At 39.6% G+C, this 5,936-nt stretch overlaps 1 long non-coding RNA gene across 1 annotated transcript; it reads left to right on the top strand.

The window, feature by feature from the left end:
* The first annotated feature begins 4,811 nt into the window (after positions 1-4,811).
* LOC145509742 (uncharacterized) lies at positions 4,812-5,546 on the top strand. Its single transcript, XR_014056376.1, has 2 exons — positions 4,812-4,894; positions 5,156-5,546. It is a non-coding gene; the product is annotated as an uncharacterized LOC145509742 (long non-coding RNA).
* The last annotated feature ends 390 nt before the right edge of the window (positions 5,547-5,936 follow it).

Below are 5,936 nucleotides of genomic sequence, written 5' to 3'. Positions count from 1 at the left end.
TACCCCAAATTCAGCTACTTTCCTGAAGCCATACTTTCTCCACACAATCAGAATAATTATTCTCTGCCTCTATTTGTAATAGCCTTTTGACCTCTTTGATAACACATACACATTTTATGATTAAGGTTTTGCCTGTCTGTCCCTTTTGATTAAAAGCAGAGACATCACACTTTGCTGACAAAGATCCATTCAGTCAAACCTATGGTTTTTCCAGTAGTCATGTATGGATGTACAAGTTGGATCATAAAGAAGGCTGACCACCAAAGAATTGATGCTTTTGAACTGTGGTGCTGCAGAAGACTCTGAAGAATCCCTTGGACTGCATGGAAATCAAACAAGTCAATCCTGAAGAAAATCAGTCCTGAATATTCATTGGAAGGATTGATGGTGAAGCTGAAGCTTCAATACTTCGGCCACCTGATGCAAAGAACTGACTCACTGGAAAAGATCCTGATGCTGGGAAAGATTGAGGGCAAGAAGAAAAGGGAACAGCAGAGGATGAGATGGTTGGATGGCAGCATTGACTCAATAGGCCTCAGTTTGAGCAAAGTCTGGAAGACAGAGAAGGACAGGGAAGCCTGGCTGAAATACATGGGGTTGCAGAGAGTCAGACACGAATAAGCGACTAAACAACTCTTTGATTAAGTTTCTAAAGATAAGGTCTATGTCTGATTACTGTTGTATCATTCACAGCACAAAGCACATTATCTTGCACAGAACTGCCATTTTATAATGTTCAGTCAATTGAGCTTACAAGAGTTATAAAACTGACCACAGAATTTTCAGAGTAAAGACAGTCAGTCAGATAAAATAGTGCATATTTTGTCTTATTTTTAAAATGCATAGAAATATCCCCCAAAGTAGATAATAGAGTTATTCCAATTTCAGCATGGATCTACGTGGACTGGAAGTCCAGTTAATACCAATTATACAGTGCTGTTGCTATATTTAAATGCATTTGAAAATCATGATTCAAGAGCATCATCCTACCCAGAGAGTTTGGAATATACTATGTATTACTTTATAAGTATATACAGAGGCCACAACTTCATTTTACAATCACTGGGGTTTTTTTTTTTTTCAGTTCTCCCATTTTGACTTATAGCTAAGAAATGTTTGATGGAATAATTTGAGTTTAGAGAAACAGTCTTAACTGATGTTTAATCTCCAAATGATCAGAGATCTATTCAAAGGCCTACTGTGCTAACACATTTTAGCAGTAGGAATGCATAATTAAACATCTGTCCCTAGATAGAAACATTAAGAAAACAGTGAACTGAAAGTGAAAGTCACTCAGTCGTGTCTGACACTTTGTGACCCCGTGGACTATACAATCCATGGAATTCTCCAGGCCAGAATACTGGAGTGGGTAGCCTTTCCCTTCTCCAGGGGATCTTCCCAACCCAGGGATTGAAACCAGGTCTGTCTCCCACATTGCAGGTGGATTCTTTACCAGCTGAGCCATAAGGGAAGCCCAAGAATACTGGAGTGGGTAGCCTATTCCTTCTCCAGGGGATCTTCCCGACCCAGGAATCGAACCAGGGTCTCCTGCATTGCAGGCAGATTCTTTACTAACTGAGCAATCAGGGAAGCCCAAGAGAACAGAAGTAGATACAAATATTTTTGAAAAATTGATTAAAAAAATCAATTTATATAGGAAAACACTTGATTAATACCATTATTGTAATCAACTTTGTGACAGTGAAATCTTTTGATCGTTTCTCTCAAAATTAGCTAAATACACATTTAGTTATATTCAAACTGCTTTTCATTCTACAGCAATCTATGCCTTAAATGTATACACAAGTGTGTAAAGTGTATTTGTCCTGCAAATAATTTACCTTTGGGGCAGTTCTATCTATTATTTTCCTCAAATGTAAAGATCAACTAAACAATTTAGAGGTCAATAGTGAGCAGTTGGTCATTTAAGAATGATTAAAAGTATCTTCAGCTATAATTTCAAAAACTGAAAACTACTAGGATCTAGGGAGCAATTTTATTGGCCATTAAAATGCTCTTAAGCTGTAGAATAACATATAATGCCTCTACTGATGAACAGAGCTATTAGTGGTCAGCTTAATTTTAAACAAATTTAAATATATTAATTTTCCTAATAAATATTTAATTGTATATACTGTAAAGTAAAGTAATTCTGGGGACTGGAGTTATCCTGAGGTAATCAAAGCCTCAGGAGGATGCAGGAATTGTGACTGGGGCCACTTCTTATAACCTGGGGTTGCAATTCATTTTTCATAACACAAAAGGCCTATTTCCTTCCTAGGCAAGGTACATGGTTAATTCAACAATTTCAGTTCAGCTCCACAAACATTTATTAAGCATGTTATACAAGAGGAATCAGCATCACACAAAGGCTAACAGCTACCTGCTGGGTCGAATCCTCAGTTTACTACTTCACACGTGGGTGCCTAAGTTACTGAAGAGCTCTGTGCTTCAGTTTCTTCATCTGTAAAATGGGGATGATAATAACAGTACTCATATTAAAGGAGAAAATAAGGTTAGACAAAATGATGTGCATAAAGTTCTTTAAAAAGTCCTGATGTGGGAAATGCCTAATAAATTGCATTAGTCAGGAATTCTCAACAGAAAAAAAAAAAACAAAAAAAAAACACCTAGAGATATATAGAAAGAGAGAGGGAGAGAGGGCAATGGAGATTTACTATAAAGCATGGGCTCATGTGATTACAGAGGCTGTGAAGTCCCATGATCTGCCATCTGCAATCTGGAGACCTAGGAAACACAGTGGGGTCATTTAGTACAAGGCTGATGCCTGGGAACCAGCACTGTTGACGGTATAAATCCCAGTCCAAGGGCAGCAGAAGATGAGATGAGAGATCCAGTTCAAGCAGTGAGAAAGGAAAAAGGGAGTAAAATCCTTCTTCCTCCATCTTTAATCTATTCAGGCCCTCAAGAGGTTGGATGATCCTCACACTGCAAAGGGGCATCTATTTTATTGAATCCACCAATTCAAAGGCTCATCCCACCTAGAAACACCTTCCCAGACACACCCAGAAATAATGTTTAATCTTGGCACCCCCATGCCCAGACACACAAAATTAATCATCGCATCAGTGTTAGCTGCTGAGGTGTACAAGGCACTGTGTTTGGTGCTGGGATGAATGCAACATGAATACAACACAATTTCTTCTCACAAAACGAGGCAGTTCTGCAGAGCTCAGGTGAGCAGTTATCATTCTGGCCTTGTCTTGTAATCCCAAGTGGGTGCATTCTGAAGAGGAATACTAAAAGGAAACCATGAGAGACTTTCATTTCATATTTCCCAATGCACCTTATTTGCATACTGAGAGTTATTTAAAAATAGGGAGAAGTTGGCCTTGAGGAAAAGCTAATTTAAATGAAAGCCCAAGGAAAAATAACTTCCTTCTGTTGATGTCCAGCAGCCCTCCAGAGAAAGATGTTCCCTGGGAATTGCCTTTTCTCACCTGCTGTTGTTTTAACTGGTTTTCAAGTAGTGTTGGTCTCTCTCATCAGAAAGTGGTTTAGAAAACATTAATTCTTTTCTGGTCCCTTTCCACTTGAGATAAAATTTAAATTTATAAGCTCAAATTAAAAGATCAATACACATTTGCCGCATACCCTCTTATTTTTAAAAGCCTCTTTTTAAGAACTGAGTGGCTTAGCTGAGTGGACGCCATTGTTTTTAAGGGTCTACTTGGATTGGAGATGACCATGGCGTGGAGGGTGGCCAAGCATGGGAACATCCAGCATTACTCAGGAATTTTTGGAAATTCAGCTTTTTCCCCTCTTTAACTCAATAATCTTTGCTCTCTTAGTGAGAGAAATCCAAATGTAGTTGGCTTGAGCAAACAAAAAGGAATTTATTGGCTCACGTTAAAGCCAAGGACAAAAACATCCCAAGGTAAATTGAATTCAGGGGCAGCTGGACAGAATTCAGTAAATATCATTAGAGTTTCATCTTTGCATATGATGGACATGACGTCTCCTATCAGCCCAAGAGACACATCTTGCCAGCTGTACAAATGCTTCAGGAAGACAGCATGTGCCCTTCTCTATTTGCACCATCCTGCTCCTCTTGGGCTGCGTGCCCAGCCCTGAACTAATCTCAGGGTGGCTGGGATACAAGTCATCTGCCCAACCTGACTGCTGCCCTAGAGCACACCATTAATGGATAAAAGCAGCGGTCTGGCAACAGACTAGCCAGTTTGGATCTTGGTTCTACCACTTAACAGCTGAGTGATGTAAGACAAATTGTTTAGCCAACCTATGCCTCAGTTTCTCCTCCAGAGAATGGAGGTAGTAAATTGTCCCTATCATCATTTTGTTGTGCTAGTAGCTAAGTTCATACATGTAACAAATGTATATGAATAGAAGGCATTTAGAACAGTGCCTGATGCCCAGTGACCAGTCAGCAAGTATCAGTAGGGCTGCCAAGTGGGAGGAAGAGGAGGAGGAAGAAAAGCAGCAGGAATCAGCTACTGATGTCCCCACCAGAAGCATATAAAGAACAGTCTTGAAAGAAATTGGTTCAAGGCAAAACAAATGGATAATTACCCCAAACTATAAAGTATTTGTCTCAAACCCTTCCATCAAGCAGGGCTTCCCTGGTAGCTTAGATGGTGAAGAATCTGCCTGCAAGGCAGGAGACCTGGATTCAATCCCTGGGTGGGAACAGTGCCCTGGAGGAGGGCATGGCAACCCACTCTAGTATTCTTGCCCGGAGAATCCCCATGGAGAGAGAAGCCTGGCAGACTACAGTCCATGGGGTCATAAAGAGTCGGACATGACTGAGCGACTAAGCATAGTATGGCCTCAGTCAAGCTGTTATCCTCTGCTCTGTTCCCCACTAGACTTTGGGTGCTGGAAGACACCATCTAGACTGCCGTGAGTTGCCCTTGTGCGTGTTCTGTCTTGGGGTTATAAATATAAACATGTTGCTTCTGTGTTTTTAAAAATGTAGAACTCTAACATGGTAAAAGGTACAGGTATAGTTTAAGGTTCCTAAAAGTAATCTTCAATTTGTCAGTTTCGCCCATATTTATACAACTCAGGCAATGATGTGAACTATGACTGTGTTGTATGGTGGGGAAATAAAAACCTATGTTAGGTGTATCTTTTAAAAAATAATGTCATTCACTAGAAACATTTTTTCCTACAGAAAATGGACTGCAGGTTAGTTGTGCATGCAGGGAGAATGGAGGTGGAAGACGCAAGGAAGCAAGAAAGGAAAGAAGGAACCAAAATAAACCCTCTCCTGTGTCGAGCGTTGGAAATGTGTCACTAACAAAGACTTGCCGTTCCACATAGAATAAGCGCTGGCAGAGGCAGCATGCAGGGCTGTGGGTGTGCTCAGCTGTGCGGCGCTGATTATAGAAGATGAAAGGGCTTGGCAATTTATTTCATCTCACATTGAAGCACTGCTGACAACTGAAAGTGAGGACAGAAGGATTCATTTGTTCAACTTCTGTTTTAAAAAGCAGACTTCAAATGATACCACAGAGAAAAAGAAGGAAATATTGCGGTGTAATAAAATGTCTACTTTTAAAAAATACACTAACTGGAGCATTTGTATTTTGTAGATGGGTTTGGAAGGCAAAGGGGTTGGCTTTTGTGTGTGTGGTTCTTATCGATTTCAGGGAACAAAATGTATGTACACAGAATCAACTACTGATCAGATAGGCCAAGTTAACCTCATCTGACCAAAGCACTCATGCCTACTCATCCTTGAATCCAAAGATTAATCAGATTTAAAAAATTTAACCCTGTAGTGTTTAAATACTTCTTAGACAATGGAAAATGAAAAAGGCTTTATGCAGGATCTTTATGCTAAAAGTGAATACATATATGCTACATGATAAAGTATATATTTTAATTTCATAATGCTCATCTTTTAAAATTGTTTGCAGATCCAGATTTTCTTCATTCATTTATATTTTCAT

This window comes from Giraffa tippelskirchi, chromosome 6 (genome assembly GCF_054371585.1).
Source record: "Giraffa tippelskirchi isolate mGirTip1 chromosome 6, T2T-mGirTip1v1.2.pri, whole genome shotgun sequence".
NCBI classification, from domain to species: Eukaryota; Metazoa; Chordata; class Mammalia; order Artiodactyla; family Giraffidae; genus Giraffa; species Giraffa tippelskirchi.
Note: the sequence above shows the minus strand (reverse complement) of the source record. Positions and strands in the feature narration are given on the sequence as shown.